This window comes from Lissotriton vulgaris, chromosome 3_1, assembly GCF_964263255.1.
Source record: "Lissotriton vulgaris chromosome 3_1, aLisVul1.2, whole genome shotgun sequence".
Classification (NCBI taxonomy): Eukaryota; Metazoa; Chordata; class Amphibia; order Caudata; family Salamandridae; genus Lissotriton; species Lissotriton vulgaris.
This window is the reverse complement of record NC_141689.1, coordinates 715,790,918-715,812,271: the sequence shown is the minus strand read 5'-3', so window position 1 is coordinate 715,812,271 and position 21,354 is coordinate 715,790,918. Positions and strand designations below refer to the sequence as shown.

At 42.8% G+C, this 21,354-nt stretch overlaps 1 protein-coding gene across 6 annotated transcripts in view; it reads right to left on the bottom strand.

Moving 5' to 3' along the window:
- The window catches only part of APC (APC regulator of Wnt signaling pathway), an 831,398-nt gene extending 819,821 nt beyond the window's left edge, over positions 1-11,577 (bottom strand). For 4 of the 6 annotated variants that reach the window (XM_086961019.1, XM_086961023.1, XM_086961027.1 and 1 more), the window contains exon 1: positions 11,512-11,577. The gene's annotated coding sequence lies outside the window, so the exon portion shown is untranslated. The remainder of the gene's footprint in view (positions 1-11,511) is intronic. The other 2 variants (XM_086961026.1, XM_086961021.1) reach the window with 2 other exon arrangements.
- Between the last annotated feature and the right edge of the window lie 9,777 nt (positions 11,578-21,354).

The following is a 21,354-nucleotide window of genomic DNA, read 5'->3' as shown; positions in this document are numbered from 1 at the left end:
GGAGTTCCAGAGTCTGGCCATGGAGACTAGGAAGCACCTGTCTACCCAGGAGGATTTCTTGGTGCGTTGGACACGTAGAAGATATGCTGTGGAAGAGAGCGTTGCAATAATCAGTTTTAGAAAAGATTAGGGTAGTGATCAAAGTTTTGCCGGCTGAGACTGGGAGATATGGTAGTATTGTCTTAATTTTTTTTTAGGGTGTAAAAAGAGGAGGAGACGACAGCATTTGCATGGTGATTGAACAAGAGTTTATCGTCGAACGGGACCCCAAGATTTCTGACCTTGGTGACGGGTTCTGGTGGAGGACCCATCTCATTGGGCCACCAGGTAGGGGACCACCCTGGAGAGAGGTTGCCGAAAGTCATTACCTCCGTCTTGTCGGAGTTTAGTTTTAAGCAGTTGCTCGTCATCCAGGAGCTGATGGCTAGCATTCCCTCCTGGAATCTGGACGCAACTGCTTCCCCGTCCTTATGTACTGCTAGCACCAGCTGAGTGTTGTCAGCATAGGAAGTTAAACTAAACCCGTGAGATTTGATCACCCTTGCCAAGTCCGAAACGTAAATGTTGAATAAGGTTGGACTTAGCGAGGATCCTTGGGGCACCCCACACGGGAGAGTGAAGACAGGTGAATAGAAGGAGCCTAACTTTACTGATTGGGTGCGGCTGGTAAGGTTTGAGGCTAGAAGGTCCCTAGCTGCGCCATATTATATATACAGTGCAGAATAAAGGGGGAGATTAAGGCTGATGGGTCTCTGAGGTTTTGTGTTAACCTGCACAGCTTAAATCAGAATGTGGTGATAGATCGGCTTCTACTTCCCAACATTACGGAGCTGATTTACTTACTGGCGGGTGAAACTTTTCCTCCAAACTAGATCTTAAGAGTGCCTAACACCAGGTAAAGTTGCACCCAGACTCTAAAGACTTAACTTATTTTGTCATCGCTGAGGGGATGTTCTAATTCAACAGACTACCCTTTGAGTTGTCGTCTGTGGCAAGCGTGTTTAAGAGGCTCATCTCCAGTGTGTTGGCAGGAGTTAAACATTTTGTATTTTTTTCCAAGATTATACTTTGCTCTTTGGAGATAGCGTTGACACACACAAACAGATGTTGGGGTGTTGTGATGGAAAAACTATGTGAACCTGGCCTAACATTGCGGAAAGAGAAATGCAAGTTTTTGACAAGCGAGGAAGAGTATCTAGGGTATCTCATTTCAAGTGAAGGAGTCAGACCCAAAATGAACTTAGTAAGCGCCATTGTCAATGTTGGAAACTCCTAGTGACAAGGACAGATTGCGTTCATTCATGGGAATGGTAGAATATTACGTTAAGTTTGTAAAGGATTTTGCAACTAAATCGGAACCTTTGAGAAAGTTGCTCAGAAAGGGACGAAATTTTGAAAGGGAGAGTTTACAGCCTTAAGAGCGTTAGACGGAATAAATGGGGAGATTGCAAATGCTAAGATTCTGGCACCATTTCAGATGCCAGCGCTGTTAGATTAGGTGCAGTGCTTTCACAGCTCCATGGCAAGATGGAGAGAACAGTAGCTTTCCCATCCCGCTCTGATAGATACTGAAAGGAACTACTCTGTCATTAACTGGGAGGCCTTGGCTGCAGGTTGAGTCACAAGCCATTTTCGTACCTTCATTTGGGGCTCAAAGATAATTCTTAGGACTGATCACAAACCTTTACTTACGGTGTTGGCTCCAAATGGCATTCAAAACGGTTAGGGGCGCGTGGCCAGGTTAGCAGTGAAGTTGCAGGAGTGTGATTTTACTGTGGAATACCTACCCGGTTGGAAAAGTAAAACTGCTGTCTGTCTGTCAAGACTACCTGACAAACTTTGTGAGGAAGGCAACCTCATCCCTGAAGCAGTAGTAGCAGAGGGGGAGGATTTGTTAGTGTAATATCGAAAGAGGAATGGATGGAGTCCTTGGATAAAGATGAGGAGTTTAAGGCAGCAGTGAAGATGATTAGAAGGGGTGTGTAGGAAGGTGGATACCAGACTATGGTTACCCCAGATTTTTTGCCTAGTGTTTAGCTGGTTTTCGACTTAGTTGGCCTGGGATCCTGCTAATCAGGGCCCCAGGCTATCTGCTCTCTCTTTAAAATGGACTCCATGTACCCTAGGTACATCTTCAATTGGATACTGGGTCACCTTATGAGCCCCTGTCACTGAATCTTTGAAATGAAACTCTGGACCGTCGACGATTTACTTGAAGAAGACGACTGAAGAATCTCCCTTGTGGTCAAGGAGTGACCACCCTGCACAAGCAGGCACCACCCAGCGATCAACGGCTTGCTTTGTCGCCGCCTACCGCCGGAGCCCGAGCACAGAGCCTGACAAACGGATTCCCAGACCTCCCCAGTCCCTGCAATGCTGAGACCCGTGGAGGCGACGAGAGACGTGGGACCGGACATCTTGAAAAGTCTGCGACCTGCTAACTGTGCAGCCCCCGAGGCCTCCTCGAAGTGGTGCATTGGGGATTAAGAAGCCCCAGCCCCGAGCAGCATCTGCACCAAAGATCAGCCCTGCACCCTCCACGAGTTCTGCGTGGGGCCCTTTTGCATTTTCCTGCTCGACGCGTCTGCCCGGTCACTTGCCCGTTGGCTAGTGGCCATCTTGGCGACGATCCTTTGAATCTACACCGCTGGTCTGGTTGCTCCAGACTGGCCCTTGCTTCCCTCAAAATAAGCAGCCCCTCAGACCTTGCTGGTCTGAGTAAGAAGCCTACATCGTATCCTGCGTGGGTTGCCTTTGCCAAGGCTTGTTGACTCCAATCCTGAGGCCGACAGCGAGAGCCTTCGTGGGACAGTCCGTGCCTGACTCCTGGTCGTCGTCAACGCCTCCTGGTCCACGTGGCTGCAGAGACAAGCTTCCCATCAGCACCTGATTGCTTCGTGACATCACCTGGTTCCTTCCTGGTCACTGGCTAGTGACCCAGACTCTGTCCCATCTGCTTTCAGGTCCTCCACATCTTCGATCCACCCGGACTCTTCTCTCCTGGCCGCCTGCAGCATCTTTTCTCCAAGGCTCCATAGAACTCCACGACGAAACCCGACACACTTTGGGACCTATGCACCCGCTTCCTGTGGGTTAGGTAACGTGAGTACTGCGGTGCTCCTGTAAAGAGTAACTCTCCTAGTGCCCTAGTTTTAGGTGGTTAGCTTCTAGTCCAGTCGGAAGACTCCCAACCCTTTAACTTTCTATTTTTACACACCCATTGACTTCTATGTGCGCACATGTGTGCCTTTAGACACTGCACACGCATCCAGTGGGCCTCCTGCTCCCTAACGATTGTTAGCCCAGTGTAGCCCCAGCGATTCCAAAGGCACTAGGCCTTACCATTGTTCGTGACGAGGTACTTAAACCACTTTTTTAGTATATGGTTTAGCAGGCCACACGGGCCTATCCATATTTGTGCAACTTTTGTATGTTATATTAAGTTACTTGTTATGCGGTGGTGTGCTTCTGTGATCATAAAGAGTTCAGTGGATGTCTTTAGAAATAAATACATATATATTTTGAATATATATCTTGTGTGGTGTCCTTTCATTTGGTATTAAAGGGATTGCATATGGTAAAACAGCTGGCTTCACATGCCCTCTTGAGTTAAGCCCAAGACTGCTTTGTCCATGCTACCTCTAGGATAGCTGGTCTATAAGGTTGACTTTACAACCATCACCATAAGGGTTGTTTGGACTGGTGCAAGGTGCTCACTAGAATAGTGAACATCATATACCAGGCCAACTTCTCACTGGGTGTGAGAAGAGGAAGCACATATTCAAGTGTGGTCAAGCCATATTCTGCAAGAACTGTCCGTAAATGAGCCAGGGCGTGTTGTCAGGGGTAAATGGTTTGTTCTCCTTGTAGCACTATGAAGTAAATTGGTACGTTTGGCACACGAAGGCCACATGGGACAAACGTTTACACTAAAAAAATTGAAAGAATTTCTGGTGTCCCAAGATGGATGTGGATGTTAAGTGGTGTATTGAGACGTGCGTGGAGTGTAAGAATTCGGAGAAGAGGTTGAAAGTTGGTGTGGGTGCCCTAGTTACCCAGATGCACATGTCTGATCAGATGCGGTGTGGGAGAAAATGTGTTTGGATTTTATTGGTCCTTTCATTTTTTTGCCTGAGCAAGAACGCTTTCCGGCTTTGTTGATAAATGCTAAGTCAAGGTGGTTTGAGGTAGTTTTCTTGAGAAATGAGAGTACCAAATCTACTATTGCAATGTTGGAAGACTTTTTTAGGAGAGAAGGGGTGCCGGCAAAACTATTTACTGACAACAGCACACAGCTTACTTCGGGTAAGATGAGAACCTTTCTGGCACGCTTAGGAGTGCAACACATGTGTATGTCTTTGTATAACCCACAGGGCAATGGTCAAGTGGAAAGGATAAACAGACTGGTGAAGGGGACTAGGGAATTGGCTGTTAAGGCGGGTCTCAGTGTGCGATAAAAGAAGAGTTTAATTCAGGCTATTAAAATTAAATAAATATCCAAAACATGGTTCCGTGAGAATCGTACAACGCAACCACACAGAAGTTAAAGGACATGGCTTGTTATAGTAAGGGGGATGCAGATAGTGTGAAGTGAACACATTCATTTTTTATTTGAATTAGCTTTTGTAAACAATTTTATAACAATAATGAACTTTAACTCCATTATAGTAAAACTCTAAAGAGGTTAACCATTCTCTATGAAGCTTCATCACAGTCGTGCTAATTACTTGCATATTTGAGAGACCTAGTGGCTCTACTTCAACATCCAATAAAGAACTGTTTTAACAAACCAGCAGGTAACAAGATGGCTGAATGCTGCACATTACTAATAGACCGCACACAGTGTGGGCATAGAGAAGAATATGAGCTTTAACAGAATGACTCCTGAAATTGTGTTCATTCCTTATTCGTGTGATGGACTGATTCAGTTTGAAACGCTAGAATTAACAAGCATTGCAATGCGATAGGTCTCGCATTAGGAAAGTTTGAGCTAATGGTCTTGTAAATGACAATTTTTTAATTTATGTGTTTTTAAAAATAGCTAAATTAATAGTTATAACTTTCGCAAATGTGACACCTATAGCATTTGTAATGCTACATGTTTTGTATTTACGAGACTTAGATGTATTGATATTACAAATAACAATGGCTTTTAATTTTTTCAAATAATTAATACGCAAATAAAAGTGATTGTAATTTATAATGGCAGTATCTTAAACTTTTGTAAATAACTTTTGTGAAGATTATGCTCAGTGCATTATTGTGCTCAGTGTATTTTATTGTGATGAAAATCCAAGAACAGAAGTGAGAGATTAACATCTTTTTGTGACATTTGTAATAAAGCTTGAAACATTGAGAGAACATATTTGAACCAGTGATGCTGTGGTGGTGCTGAGTGATGCTGTGGTGGTGGTGAGTGATGCTGTGGTGATGCTGTGGTGGTGCTGAGTGATGCTGTGGTTGCTCTGAGCGATGCTGTGGTTGCGCTGAGTGATGCTGTGGTTGCGCTGAGTGATGCTGTGGTTGCGCTGAGTGATGCTGTGGTGGTGCTGAGTGATGCTGTGGTGGTGCTGGGTGGTGCTGTGGTGGTGCTGGGTGGTGCTGTGGTGGTGCTGGGTGGTGCTGTGGTATTGCTGTGGTGGTGCTGAGTGGTGCTGGGTGGTAGGTGCTGTGGTGGTGCTGGGTGGTGGGTGCTGTGGTGGTGCGTGCTGTGGTGGTGCAGAGTGGTGCTGTGGTGATGCAGAGTGGTGCTGTGGTGATGCAGAGTGGTGCTGGTGAGTGATGCTGTGATGCTGTGGTGGTGCTGAGTGATGCTGTGGTTGCTCTGAGCGATGCTGTGGTTGCTCTGAGCGATGCTGTGGTTGCGCTGAGCGATGCTGTGGTTGCGCTGAGTGATGCTGTGGTTGCGCTGAGTGATGCTGTGGTTGCGCTGAGTGATGCTGTGGTGGTGCTGAGTGATGCCGTGGTGGTGCTGGGTGGTGCTGGGTGGTGCTGTGGTGGTGCTGTGGTGGTGCTGTGGTGATGCTGTGGTGGTGGGTGGTAGGTGCTGGGTGGTAGGTGCTGGGTGGTAGGTGCTGGGTGGTAGGTGCTGGGTGGTAGGTGCTGGGTGGTAGGTGCTGGGTGGTAGGTGCTGGGTGGTAGGTGCTGGGTGGTAGGTGCTGTGGTGGTGCTGGGTGGTGGGTGCTGTGGTGGTGCGTGCTGTGGTGGTGCAGAGTGGTGGTGCAGAGTGGTGCTGTGGTGGTGCAGAGTGGTGCTGTGGTGGTGCAGAGTGATAATGTGGTGGTGCCGAGTGATAATGTGGTGGTGCAGAGGTGCCGAGTGATGCTGGGATAGCGGTGAGTGAAGATGTAGTGATGCAGAAGGCAGAAAGGCACAAAAAAACGAGACTAACAGGGGGCAGAAAGGCACAACAAGCTAAAATGCGTATGTTTGCACAATCTTTTTATTTATTCAGCATTAGATTGTATGATTTCTGTAACATTGTTGAGCTTAATATGCCAAAAATGTAAATTACATTAAGCCCATTTACCAATAAGTGAATACTTTTCTCCATCCAGTTTAAAAGTGTACCCTCTTGTTTCTGCTGAAAAAGCACTTCCCCACCTATTAAGAGGCACAATAGAGAGAATGAGAGCGAAGGTGACACAGGAGGGAGGGTGGTTGAGCTAGGGGCAACTTGTACAAAAAAGGATGTGAGGGAGGGGCAGGGAGTAAACATGCAGTCAAAAGTGGAGGGGTTCGGGCAATCAACAACATGGGCAACATGATGTCCATGGTTTAGTAATGTGAAAAGTAGACAAACTATAATCGAATGCTAGTCTGTGCCTGAGAAGGAATGGTTTTGCAAATTCGATATTATATTGCCTTTATTGTGTTTGCTACCAACATTATAACTATGCAAAAACGCTTTCCCCAAAATTGTTATTAAAACGAAATAGAGCATTTCGTATTTTAGATGCACTTAAACATGTACATGTGTGTCCTGCTGAAAATAAAGCCCAACAGACACTGGCAGCTTAAACAGAACTCCCAAGTAATGGTTGGAAATGTTCACCCCTTTTCTAATGCAACAAATGTTAATTAACAAGTGCTAGATGAGTGAAAGAGTTGTGTGGTGTCCAAGTGCACTTCAAATGCATTCGTCATATCTATTTTAAAATTGTTTGAGCAGCTAATGTATTTTTGCTGAAATCAGTCAAAGCTGCTGGGATAATTATCAACTATGTTAAACATGAGCAACATCATGCAAGAAAGAGTGGTACTTAAGAAAAACACATGGTAAAAAAAGAATTCAAGATCATAAAATTCTGTTGTATGTATTTAGAAATGCTTTTGTGAGGCCCGCAGCCTGTGCCACCTCAAGCAAACATTATTAAGGATGATTTAATCAGCTTCAGTGCTGTGTGCCTCTGGAGATGCTGCTGTGTGCACACACGAAATTTAAAATATATGGGATTTTACAAACCTGTGTAAGTGTAAATTTATACCTGAGATCCAAAGCCTCATACAAACAATCTGATTATACTGAACTTGTAGAAAAGACAATGCGAGGAAAAGGGAGCTACTGGGAGAAGGTCCGAACAGCACAAAATGGGATCCCCAGTTTATTCTATCAAAAAAATGAATTGTACAGCAAGAGGGCAGTGAAACGATTTAGAAAGATATGGTAGGCTCTTCCCTGTATACACTGGGGGCAAAGGTTAAACAAGAATAGAAAACAAGCAGGTACGTTAGAAGGGAGACAAGCTCTTGGCATTGCTGTTAGGGGGGGCGGAGGAGAAATGCGAAAAAATGCGAAATGAAAGCCTTTGATGCAGCAGGGGGGGAGCGGATCCCTTTCAAGTGAAGCTGCTGGCGGCACCACGCTGGGGAAGCAACAAATGGCTGGCTTTTATGTGCAAGCGCTTTTTAGGTCAATGCGCTTGCGCATTGAGCTTGCTTGTCACAGGCACAGCATCAAGCTCTCGTTAAGCCCCAATATCTCTAGCAAGCTCAATGCGAACGCGCATTGACAGGCTCGACCTAAAAAGGAACCTGTACTTTTCCAAGAGATGACCTAGAGCATTTGGACAATGATGGCAAGTATATTCAGTCAATACTAGAAACGGTTAGTATCGTCAAAGGAATCAATGCACAACACAACATAAAGTGGGACACAATTCTAAACCAAACGTGGATCATTTTACAAAGTACATAGGTGCAGAAAAAAACATTTTGTAAACCAGAAGGCCCACAAAAAAAAATGTGTAGAGTTCTTGCAAAACCAAAATACATTAGAAAGTTAATTGGAATTAAAAGAGAAAGGGTATGAAAATAAAACAAAAAGAACATATGTACTAAAATCTAAGCCCACAGCATTTTCCATAAAAATCCGCAAATCACACCTTTCCTGAAGCAGTGGCAAGCTACAACATTCAACTTCTTTTAGTAGCTACCTTTACTCGACTATACCAGCATGTTCAAGACACAGTTGTCCTTAGTTCACAAAAAACTCATTAAAACCCCAAGTAAGGGCAAACTTATTGCATCATATGTTAGCATCGTCTCACTTTATTGGCTACAAAAAAAAACTTCAAGTCAAGTAGACGTTTGTACTCCTGAAGTAAACGCCTCTTAAAGACCAACCATATTGTTAAAGCTAGGTACTGTTATAATCCTTATTTCCTAATACATGATGCAAAAATAACGAACTCTGAAAAACGTACAAGCATAAGTATTTCAAACTGAATTGTCTATCTGACCATGACAACAGATGCTTGCATTTAGGACATAAGTTTATTTCCAAATGCAATTAAAATGGGGTTGGAAAAGAAATACGTTGGCATACAAAATTCAGAGGTCTAGAATTCCTGGCAGCATATGCTCGTTTTGAAGCTAAACTCCCAGATGACGCGTCATCCAACCCATAAAGCGGTCATTCATTAATGTACAATACTCTTCATTGTGGCAGGTCACTCAGTTTAATGACAACTGAAGGGTTAGAATCAAGAGTGTTCAATCAACAAATAAAAAATAGTTTTGACCTGCGTTTCTAGTATTTTAACCAAATTATTTAACATATCTATTGTGGTGTACATAGAATGAACACTTCACATTTCTGTCTCTTCAGAGAGCCTTGTGAAACTAAATATACAGATGTACAAAAACAAAAGTAGAAAAAACACACCTAGTTACAGCAGGCTAACCTCAATGAAAGATGTAAAAAAATTCAATAAATATAAGTCTTGGGGAAACAAATAGTGCAAACTAGCCTAAACCAGTATAAATCAAAAAATATAATTTTTAGTTTGGCTGGACAGTAGTAGATTATACAATTGTGTATAGTATGAAAAATGTTACGGCTAAGCGCTGACACCTTAAACTGGAGGTAATAAACGACAAAATGACTTTACATGGAGAGTAATTTCCTTGTTGAAACATGGAACGTCAATCAGTCAAATATGGTGGCAGTACCATGTATGCCAAGAGAATAACCTGGAGTGTCTCAGGACAGGTGGATGGATCCAAAATCACTTCTACGTATTACGAATTGTAAGGGAAAAAAATCGACAAATCGCCGAGTGGGTTACAACACCAGTGTGAAAACCGAAAGCCATGGGAGAAAAGTGGTGTGGAACGTATGTTCATCTATTTAAAATGAAATTAAGGAAGACCTCCTAAGGAGGTCAGCATTGTACAGATGACCTACAAACATGCCTGAGTCAAAGCTGCAGCCCAATTATGTTCTTAATAATTAATTTACACTTTAAAATATCTCGCCTCTAACCCGATGGAGTGCAACTCTTTCAGGTTTATAGATTCCAAAACTTATGAATAAATGCTCACTTTTCTGATCACCTCTGACCATGTGAAAGGTCTGGCATCTCAGTGAAGAGAATAACTACTACTGTAACAGGGAGGACCCCTCACACCCCATTGTTCTTCTTGCTCATGTGTCCTTTGACGTGTTTTAAATATTCTCGGTGCTTTATCATCACTGTGAAGGTCATGGTCGTATTAGATCAAAAAGACATGGGTTTCTCTTAAAAGATCCCATTTTCATGCAAAAATAGTGAAAATCTAAACGATGAAACATTTCATAACATGGTTTTATGTAGTCATTTGTAACCATAAATGCTAATTTGTAGCATTGTAATTTGAAGGTGCTAGAGTTAAACTCGATGATACTCAACTTATTAAAATCTTAATTATAAAGATAGACAGTTCCTTGCTAGCATTCAAATGTGTGAACCAAAGGTTGCACCCAAATGCTAGCTAAAAGTGATTGATTCACGGACTATGTTACAGGCTCGCGTATATAAAAATGCATCAAGAAATAATACATTGTTACTCGAATTACAACATGAAACAGTTTAGTTAATACATTGCCCAACTCTTATAGTAACCCAGATATAGGGCGGAGTGACTCTAAATCTACTCCCAGCTGTTACTAAAAATGGATAAGTTGTTTTCAAATGATCACATAGTGAACATCCTCGACAAGATATTTACTTTCGGATGCCAGCAAACCTCTAGAAAACATTATTCTTGGTTTCTCAACCAAGTCTGTAACTATACAACAATCTGTTGAATTAACGAAATGTGTAGTGAAAAATAGGCTGTTGTCTCCTCGGTTCGCATTTTCTGAATACAAAGCAATGGAAAATTGAGTAAGAACAGCCTTGATGGTCAGTCTATACCCGTGATGCCAAAGCGTCAAACTGGGCATCTTCCACTTTTGTAACCATTTAAAATGTATAACAAACGTTACAGTAAATAGATATCTAACCAGGGGGTAATCAAACTGTTTGGGTCTGTGCCCCACAACTCAAACAACTTTATATATTTAAATTAATAAGTGGCAATGGTGCAGGAGCTCAATATTTAGAAGTAATTACAATGTCATCTTAAACCAAACATATGAGATTCGAAATGTGGTATTAGAGGCCAGTGCCATCAAAAGCAACCTCAATCCTTCAAATGATAGGCATCTTCTGACGCAGAGGCACGTTTCCATTTGCAGTCCATTCATCTGGGTGTACCAAATGCCAGTACGGTTACGTACCAGGCAGCTGGCTATGTACTCCCTATTCGGGTATCATTTTCCTAGCAGCTGGGTGGGCATCTCACTCATACCACAGCATGGTGGGCAGCATCGCTAACCACTGGTCATCTGGCAATGATACAAAATCCTGGGTAACTTTCCTCTTACTACAAACTAACCTGTAACTCTAATCATGACTTTAAAGTATGTCTTAATGTGTAAAGATGATTACTACATGAACCACTTAATTTCATCGACTCATTTAAATGATGAGCCCGGACTGATTTAAATCCCTTTCTTGCATAAGAATCACAGCGTTGTAGGGAGTCAATAAAGTACACGAATTTAGACCAAGAGTTAAGTGTAGATGCCACAGATCTGGTTATCCCGAGCGTAACCCGATGCTTAATAAGTATACAAAGGGAGGAAGAGAAAATATTTACTAAAGTGCCTGTTCAAAAGTACAGTTAACATAGTCCGCTACTTACACGGACCGTCCGTAAACTCAACTTCATGTCCGTCCTCCTTTGCTAATCTTTGAACGGATGTCATTTAATGTCTGTAGCACTTCCGGGTCGTATACGAACCAATCAGGAAGCTAAGCATGTTCTGGGCGTCACCTCCGAGTGGGCAGTTCTGTTAATACATAATGTGACCGATGATTGTAGCAAATTGAGGGCACTTTAGCCAATCCTAGTGTTCCATGGAGTCCTCCGAAGTGTCGATTGGCAGTAGGGTTCGCACGTGCTTTCTCTTATCCCTCCTCTTACCACCCCGGTGTTCGTTCGTATAGATCTGTTGTGGTTCGCAAGGGAGCGAGAGTGGTGTTGGCATGTCGGTTTAGGCAGGGTTTGTTAGAGTCGCTGCTAGATTTAGGCGAGCCACTTAACACCAGTGTGCTATCATATAGTGGCAGTAAGGCGCATAACGCTAAAATGCCCCCCGCCCCCCCTTCCCCCGTGTCTTAGCCCGGGCTGCTGACGGCTGGGCAGTGTCTGGAGTCTTATCTCCCACGCACCCGAGTTCTTCACAGGCATTTAAAGACCATTTGCATATTTACATGCCTTAGTATACTGGTTATCCAGGCTTTGTTTTTTTTCCTGGTTCCAGTACCCCCTGTGCTGTATTGTTTTCCTGGTTCCAGTACCCCCTGTGCCTCAATCTGCCTATTCCTTACATTTGCGTTTTACATTTACTGTCATAGTATGAGAATGCATTTCATCAAAATGAATATGAAGTAGGGTTGCCAAAAGAAAAATGCCATGTGTTGTGTTATGATCTTCCTGTCATTGAGACCACGCATCGCGCGCTTCTGTAGAATGTCCAAAAATCTAATGCAGTTGAGGTGCGCTCGCGTCCTGTCAGTTGAGCGGCAGCTAGCTGAAGGATGAGGCGCACTGATGCTATGTGCTTAAAGAAATAAACCTAAAGAAGACAAATAAGTAATACATTTATGTGTTTTTTGTCAAATTTGCTCAGTTTGTAATGTTATGTTATAAATGTATATCTTCTTTTGCCTAAAAAGAATAAGTCCTTCAAAAAAAGTATAAAAAAATAAAAGTGATGGGTATAAATAAAAGTACCTGACCAGGTCTAATGAATTTGCATTTAGTCTTGTTGAAATAGTTGTATCATTAAGATACGAGGGTGTGGGCATCTTGTTTGTCTTCTTTAGTATAATGGTCCAGCCCACCCTCAGTCCCGATAAGGACCTAACTCCTTTGTGTACCAACTAAAGAAATAAACCTGTCAAATCAACAGTCTGGCGCTGTATCATGTTGTGATTGCAACATGTTTTTGGTGATGAGCTTCAGTCAGCGGAGCACATAGCGTACTGCGGTGAATCTACGCATGCTATGCGCTGATCAGATGTAATTTGTGGAAAGGTGTGAGGCACTCTGTGTGAGACGACTTCACTGCGGGGTGAGAAGACACCTGAGATGAAACCCCAATGCGTCGCTCTCATGTTTGTCTGCCTGGAGAGAACACCTTCTTTGAAGTAACGGCATACTGGGACCTTGAGTAAGCGAAGCGCTGAGGTGTGAAAGACGTCTGAAGTGAACGCCAAATGCTTCGCTCTCGTGATTACCTGCCTGGATAGAATATTTTCTTTGAAGTGACAGCGCACTGGGACCGTGAGTTACCAAAGCGCTTAGGGGTGTGAAACCGCATTAGTGACTCCAACGCACTAATCTATCTCAATTTCTCGGCCGCGCATTGAGTGTGGTGAGTGCCGCACATCTAATAGCAGCGCATCGAATTTTGAAGGTTTAATTAAGCACACTTTCTAAAGTATAGCGTTCACCTCACGCTACATAACTGCATAGTGTACCTTTTGAGTCTTGAGTTGAGGTCCTGAACTGTTGGCTGATCTTGCTGACTGAGTTTAGGAGCCAACACTCTTGCCTGAGAGAAATGTGTGTGTTCTTATGGTGAAGCTTGCTGAAACACGCCCACGGAGGAAGAGTTTGATTCCTTAAAGAGACAGGTTATCTTTTTTGCCTGTTCTTATTTATCAACTTTCTTTCTAACCTTGTCATCACATGTTAAGCCAATTTTTTTAATTAATTCTTTTTGACTTCCTGCTCATTTAATGTGGATTTCACATCATTAGATGTTTCAACAGTTTCTTCTCCTCCACATTTTCTCAGTCAACCAGGTAGTCTCAGCATAGAATGGGATGAGTGGATTGAAATGTTTGATAATTACTTTGAGGCACTGGAGGCCCAAGATTTCAGCTCAAATAGGAAAAAAGCGATTTTACTCACCAATTTGGGTAAAGAAGGTCAACATATTTTCAAGTACCTGCCTGTTGTCACCAATGGACGTGGCCAACTCTTTGAAGATGTCTTTCAGGAAGCACGTACAAGGTTGGAGGTTAGGTTTGCAAAGGAGACTAATCTCGTTATGAGGAGATACAAATTTTATACTCAACGTGAGGAAAAGTGTCCTTCCTGGCAGCATTTATTTTGTTATAGGACTCCTTTATTTTTGCATTGCCATTTCGTCTCAAACACCTCTGCACGACCCTCCTGGTCGTTTCTACTGATGTTTGATGAAACTCTGTCACAATCACCCTGCCCTTCCTGCTCCTTGTGGTTGAGCCAATTTTGAAAAAGGGAACAAAGAATTGGCCTCACCACCCTCGGACTGAACTCCTGCACACACCCACCCTGTTTCGCAAGACTTGGTCACACCACCGTCCCAGAACTTGTTTCTTTCACATATCCTGCTGTTCAAGATCTGTTGGTTCTCTCACGTACATATCCTGGTTTGCAAGACCTGTCCGTAATCTTTTGTACCATCTGTTGCAGCACCGTCCTGCCTGAACAAAGAATGGCATAACTTCATTCTGACTCGGAGGCTCCAGGCCCCCATCCGAACTGGTTTCCTATGGTGGGAAATGTGTATATAAGGCCTGTAAGCTGCGGAGTGAAGCAGCAGCCTCCTCTGTCTTGTCACCGACGAGCTTGGGACTCTGTTCAATAGCTCGGGCTATTAGAATAAAACTTGGTTCCTACTGCAGACAAAGGCTCCTGTGTCTCCCTTTTTCTTATATAAGGAGGGTATGGAAGAGTTGGGCGGTTCCCCGCCACAGAGACCCAGTAAGTGCGTATAAACAGTTCTTCAAACCTCAGAAAGTTGCAGAATCCATTGATGACTTCGTTACGAGACTCTGTGAACTTTCAATTAAATTTGGTCCCATGGCTGAGAAAATGATACGGGATCAACTCATTGTGCAATGTAGAAGCAGAAAGACGGGAACGCTTATGGGCTGCTGACTGACTGACTCAATATTTCTAAAGCGCACTGTTGTTGAGATGTCTTGGCACTGTGGTAAGTGCAGGCTAGTGCAGCGAGACAGGTTAGCATTGAGAGAAACGCCATGTTTTTATTCGCTTCTTAAAGAGTGCCCTGCTGGATTGAAGTCGGAGTGGTATCGGAAGTAAATTCCACAATTTAGATGCTTGGTATGAAAAGCGCTTTCCCCCCCACCTTACTCTGTTTATCTTGGGGCAGAGTACCAATCCAGTGGTTGAGGATCTAACACAGCAGGGAAATAGGATTTGTAGATCATAGGCACCTCCTCCGTAGATGGCTTTGTCAACTACACACAGGGCCTTAAAGTCCACTTGTCGTCTTACTGGGAGCCAGTGAAGTTGCTTTATGCCGTCAGATGTAGGATGGTGCTTTGAAAGGTTGAGCAATACTCTCACGGCTGCGTTTTGAAGAGATTGGAGTTTGGAAAGCTGGGCTGCACCTGCTCCCAGGTATAGAGCGTTGCAGTAGTCCAACCTCAAGAGCACTAAAGCTCCAACCACTGTTTTTCTGAGGGAAAATGGGATAAAGGGTAGGATTTTCCGAAGGACCTTCAAAGTGAAATAGCAGGCTGAGGAAACCTGGTTTATCTTTGGGGCAAGAGTAAGGTCTTTGTCTATCAGGACACCTAAGTTTCTAGCTTTAGATGCCGGCACAGGGCATTTTCCGGCTTCAGTGGGCCACCATAGTTGGCTCCAGAAAGATGATTTTGGACCAAACTCTACAATCTCAGTTTTACCTGTATTTAGTTTCAGAAAATTGGAGTTCATCCAGGTCATCGGAGCTGTGATGCAATTTCAGAACCGTTCAGCAGTTGCGTCCACGCTATGTGTCACAGACACCACTAGCTGGGTGTCGTCTGCGTAAGACACCAGCGAGAAGCCGTGGCTCTGTATTAATCTGGCTAGGGGAGCGACATAGATGTTGAACATGGTGGGAGACAAGGCCGAGCCCTTGGGGACTCCACCAGGGAGAGTGAAGAGTTGAGTGGAGTCTATTCCAGTGGATTAATTGTTCCCTGGCTTACAGGAATGATAATAGGGCTAGGGCCTTTCGTCTGATGCCGACCTCCCTCAGCCTTCGTACCAGCACTTCGTGATTTATAGTATCGAAGGCTGCCGTGAGGTTTAGCAAAACAAGGGCAGCCCACCCATCCATTGATTTATGTTGTGGGTGTCAAATAATTCTCAGAAAACAAAGTAAAAGTTGGTTGGTGAGTTTATTGTAGAGCAACGAGCCACCGCACCATACACTGGCACAGAAGATCACCAACTGGCAATATACAGAACTAGAACATCTAGAGCCCCATGACAACGGGGAGGTTCCAGAGAAGGAACCTAATAAACACAAGCAAATACAACAGTATCTCTTTTTTCCAAAAGAAAACAAATAAAAAATATAAAAAAAGTGAAGCAAACAAAATAAAATTTTAAAAAACTAACGAAGTTTCCAAGGAAGGCGAGTAACACGTGAAGATTTTCTGACAGAACCACTTTCCATGGGACACACTGCAGATGAAGAACTAGAAGCAGAAAGTAAAGATTTCTGTACAGAATCTGAAGACACAAGTTGAGACTCCGCAGAACAAGCGCCAGAGTCACCCATTTTCGCTTTGATAACTTTGCAAAGATTCCACCAATGTCCACCCTCCACCATGACAGCATTCCCACACACTTTCTCAACACGAACAGGTTCACCGAAAGATTTACAACCCTTCTTAACCGTCCTATAATTCTTTACACGCACCATGTCACCAGGTGAAATATTCAAAGATTTAACAGACTTCTTGTCATTAAACCTGTTGGCCATTTTATCTTGAGCACATTTAACACGCACCTGCACTTCATCATTATTAGTAGTGTGGAAAGAAAACTTGTGGCCCACAGTTCTCAAAAGCCAGGCAGGGTAAAGTGAAGAAGTAGGTAATCTTCCTCTGAGAGAAACAAAGGGAGCAACTTTTGTGACAGAGTGCGGTGTGGTGCGATAAAACCAAATCATGGATCTCACAGCATTTTCCACATCGAAACTATTCCCCTTGGCCCACTTTATACACTCCACAAGCACACGGTTCATTCTCTCAACTTGACCATTAGTTTGAGGATGCCCAACTGAACTTCTTAAGTGCTTTACACCAGATTCTTCCAAAAAGACGCGCATCTCAGCATTAACAAATTGCACGCCATTGTCAGAGACAAGACTTTCAGGAAAACCTTCCCTCATAAATATTTCCCTTAGAAAAAGAATGGCACAACTAGCAGTAGGGTTGGCACAAAATTTAACCTCAGGCCATTTACTATGAAAATCCATCAACACAAAGGCAAATCTAAGATGAGATGGGAGAAAATTAAAAGGTCCAACAAGATCAATACCAATCTTAAGCCATGGTTTAGAAGGAAAGGGAATGGGCTGCAAAGGAGGAACAACAACTTTTAAACCTTTCTCAGCGGTAGCACAAACACAACATAGCTTGACCCATTCTTCCACATCACCATCCATCGAAGGCCACCAGTAATGCAATCTCAACCTTCTCTTTGTCATAGTTAGACCAAGGTGACCCTCATGCGCCTTATCTATCAGATTCACACGTAATTTCAGAGGAGGAATACACCTGTCATCCTTCATAACAACCCCATCTTCAATAGAAAGTTCATCAGAAACTTTCCAAAAAGGTTGAATATGTTGAGGCAAACTTTTTTTCCTTTGGCCATCCAGCAACAATATAATCTTTAACTTTTGACAAAGTTACATCAGCAATCATGGCGTCAAACCATTCTCTTTCAGAACAACCACCATTGACAACAGCATCCAAAGAGGCGATAAAACAATCCTCTCTATCCTCCTCCAAATCAAGACCATCATTTTCCTGCAAAGGTAGTCTAGAGAGCATGTCTGCTGTACAATTGTCTTTTTCGGGTATATGTTTTGCAACAAACTGATATTGTAACAACTTGGTAGTGAGACGAGCAATGCGAGGAGTGGCATAATTAATACGATCTCCAGACAAAATATAGATCAACGGCTTATGATCTGTCTGAATTACAAACTTCCTTCCCCAAACATAAGTCCGAAACTTTTCACAAGCCCAGTAGCATGCTAGTAACTCTTTCTTAATGACCGAGTAATTGATTTCAGGATCTCTGAGAACCCTTGAAGCATAGCTAATAGTTACTTCCTTTCCATCAACTACCTGAGTGAGCACAGCTCCTAGACAATAACTGCTCGCATCAACTGTAATAACACAACTGAAACTGGGGTCATACGCCTTCAAAACCTTAGCATTGACCAATTCAGATTTAACAAAATCAAAAGTTGACTGACAAACCTGATCCCAAACAAAGGTAACACAGGATCTAAGCATATTTGAAAGAGACTTCGTTTTTGTGGCGTAATCTGGGATAAAACGTGAATAAAATTCACATAAACCCCAAAATGAACGCAATTCATCTCTGTTCTTAGGTGCTGGACAATCAACAACAGCCTTAACCAAATCAGGTCTAGGAGAAACTCCCAAACCTGAAACCAAATGACCCAGAAATTCAACTTCCTTCTTCCAAAATTCACATTTGGTCTTTTTGACAGCAATCCCTCTTTCATCAAATCTCTTCAAAACTGACCTTAGAATGTGATCATGTTGATCTAAGAATTTGTCAAAAATCAAAACATCGTCCTGAAAAATGACTACACCCATGACATCTTTGAGCACACTCTGCATAATCCTTTGTAAAACTGAAGCCGTAGAGGCTAGCCCAAACGGCATTCTACAAAATTGAAAAGTGCCAAAGGGAGAATTAAAAGCAATAAAATGTCTGGACTCATCTTCCAGGACAATTTGGTGGTAAGCAGAGGCTAAATCAATTTTAGAAAACCACTGCGCATCCCTCAGCTCTTCCAGCAAATCCCCAATCTTAGGAAAAGGATGGGCATCCACCCAGATCTCCTTATTGAGACTCCTGAGATCACAACAGAGACGAATCTCCCCATTCCGTTTGCGTGCAACCACTAAAGGACTAAGCCACAAGCTAGATTCAATGGGCTCTATAATTCCATTTTTCTCCAGTCTCTCGAGTTCAGCTTTAAGATCCGATCTCAAACTGAAAGGAACAGACCTTACTTTATGTTTCACGGGCACAGCATCGCTTTTAACTTTGATTCTATGCTTGAACCCAGAAATTTCACCAAGAGAATCTGAAAAAACTCTTGGAAATTCTTTCTCAAGAGACAACGAATCAGGCATATCCAGCACAACCAGTACTTGTTCTTTTGCACCTGGTCTCAGTAACATACCAAATAAACCCTGATGGTACCAACCTAAAATGTTCAAGCCCCGTACAGCAACATAAATCTTTCCTTGTATCCTCCTGTCTTTGAACTGCAAGATGTCTTCAATATAACCCTCCAAAACTATTTTGCGACCCTCATAGGAAACAGGCGCCCTGTCAGGCGGAAATAACTCCCTATCTGCCCAAGATTGCTTGAACAAATCCAAAGAAATCATGGTAATTGTCGCACCGGAGTCCGCAAGTAGCTTTAAACAAACATCACCCACAAGAATATCTACATATGGATCTACGCATTCTGCAGGATCACCAGTCACAACACCATCATCAGTAACAGTGACAATCATGTCTTTGAATTCTTTCACTATTTCACACTCCGAAACATGTTCATCTTCCAACACACAACTGACTTTTTCAGTTTTACTCAATGTGGCTTGACAAACCTTAGCCAAATGGCCAAATTTTCCACACTTATAACACTTTGCATTTTTTCCAGGACAAAAACTATTCTCCTTAGAGTGCGGAGGATAACCACATCTATAACACATATTTTTTTTATAAACACCTTTGTCGTTGGACTTATCTTTCCTGGTAAAACTAGACTTGTTGGTGTAAGAAACAATAACATCTACACTTTCTTTTTGCACCTCTGTTTTACTCAATTCTTTAATAGAAGTTTGAGCCAGCTCTAGACTTTTTGCCACTGTTATAATTTCCTCCAAATTTGGGTTTCCCATTGTAAGTAACTTCTGTTGAATATGTTTATCGCAACAGTGTGCGTTAAACTGATCTCTCACCAGTTGGTCCCTAAAATCACCGAACTGGCATTCAGCACAATGTTTTCGTAAAGCACTTAAATAGGAATCAACATCCTCACTCTGAAGTTGCACTCTTTTAAAAAACTTGTGTCTTAATACAACTAAACTTGGTTGAACATCGAATTTGATAACCAGCTTTTTAATTGTTTCTTGGTATTCATCAATTACCTCACCCTCAGCAAGGACCAAATCAGGTAAGTGCTTGTAGATCTCCCTTCCCTCAAATCCCAAACAGTTTAAAAGTAAGAATTTCTTTCTTTCTGCCCTGTGTCTAGAAGCACCAATGGCACCAATATATGTCTCAAAGGCATCAAACCACTGCCTCCACTGCATTTGTGGTGTACCAGGGCTTTCCAAGAAAGGGGGAGGTTGATTGACAGATTGCATTCTTAAACAGAGAAAAATAACAATAATCAATCAAATGGTAAAATGCAATTTAACGTCAAAAGATAACAAGCAGAATAAAATGAGAGGATTTTGGTAGAAATAATGGTAGAAATACCACTGTAAAAAAATATTTTCTTACTACCACTGATGTAAAGACAACTTTGATGTCCAATATAGAATCTTATACTCGATATGTCATTCGCTCCATTGCTTCAGAAGCTTGCTTGAATTGCCACCGTACAAGTAAAGAAACTGAAAGACTGTCACATGCGATGGCACTGTGAGAAGAAAGATTTGCTGATAAACAAAAAAAACGTTGTGGAGAAAAGCCGACTCTGTGAGACTCGTTGATGCCCAAACGACACTCTACACTCACGCCGATTCTCGATGCTCTGCACTCACGCCACGCAGAACGTCGGGAGAATGTTGCTGAACGTTGTTGCTGGGCAGAATACTGCTAGAATGCGGCTGCGAGTGCGGCTGCTGGAATCTCCGAACGCTGCTCGAATGTGATGTGCAAAGAAATCACCAACTCCCAATCCGCATTCGATAACGTCATCAGTTGCAGCGAGCGCTCAAGAGGTAACAATCTCACTGGACAGTTGAAAGACGGTAAAGCTCAGCACCAAAGAGGTCAGTTATCACAGCATTAGAAACATTTAAAGTTGAAAACGTAACGTTTTTCGATGTACTTTTCCGAGGATAAATGTAATTTAACGAGTCAGCTACTCCACTCGACTTTCTTTAAAATAACCCACCCTACGACCTCCTCACCTTTTAGAAATTTGAGTTGACACACTGCTGCTGGGGAAATAAATTCCCTTTTTAACTTACTGCCGCTGGAGAAGGTGGTAGGGTCAAGAGGGAAAATTAGAGCTTCAGTGAAACTTCTTTTTTTTCCAGGACAAAAAACAGCAAAAAGAAGGTAAATCTCGAAGCAGTGGCTCGTTTTCAATTGACCCCAAGTCCTCGTCGCCAAAATTATGTTGTGGGTGTCAAATAATTCTCAGGAAACAAAGTAAAAGTTGGT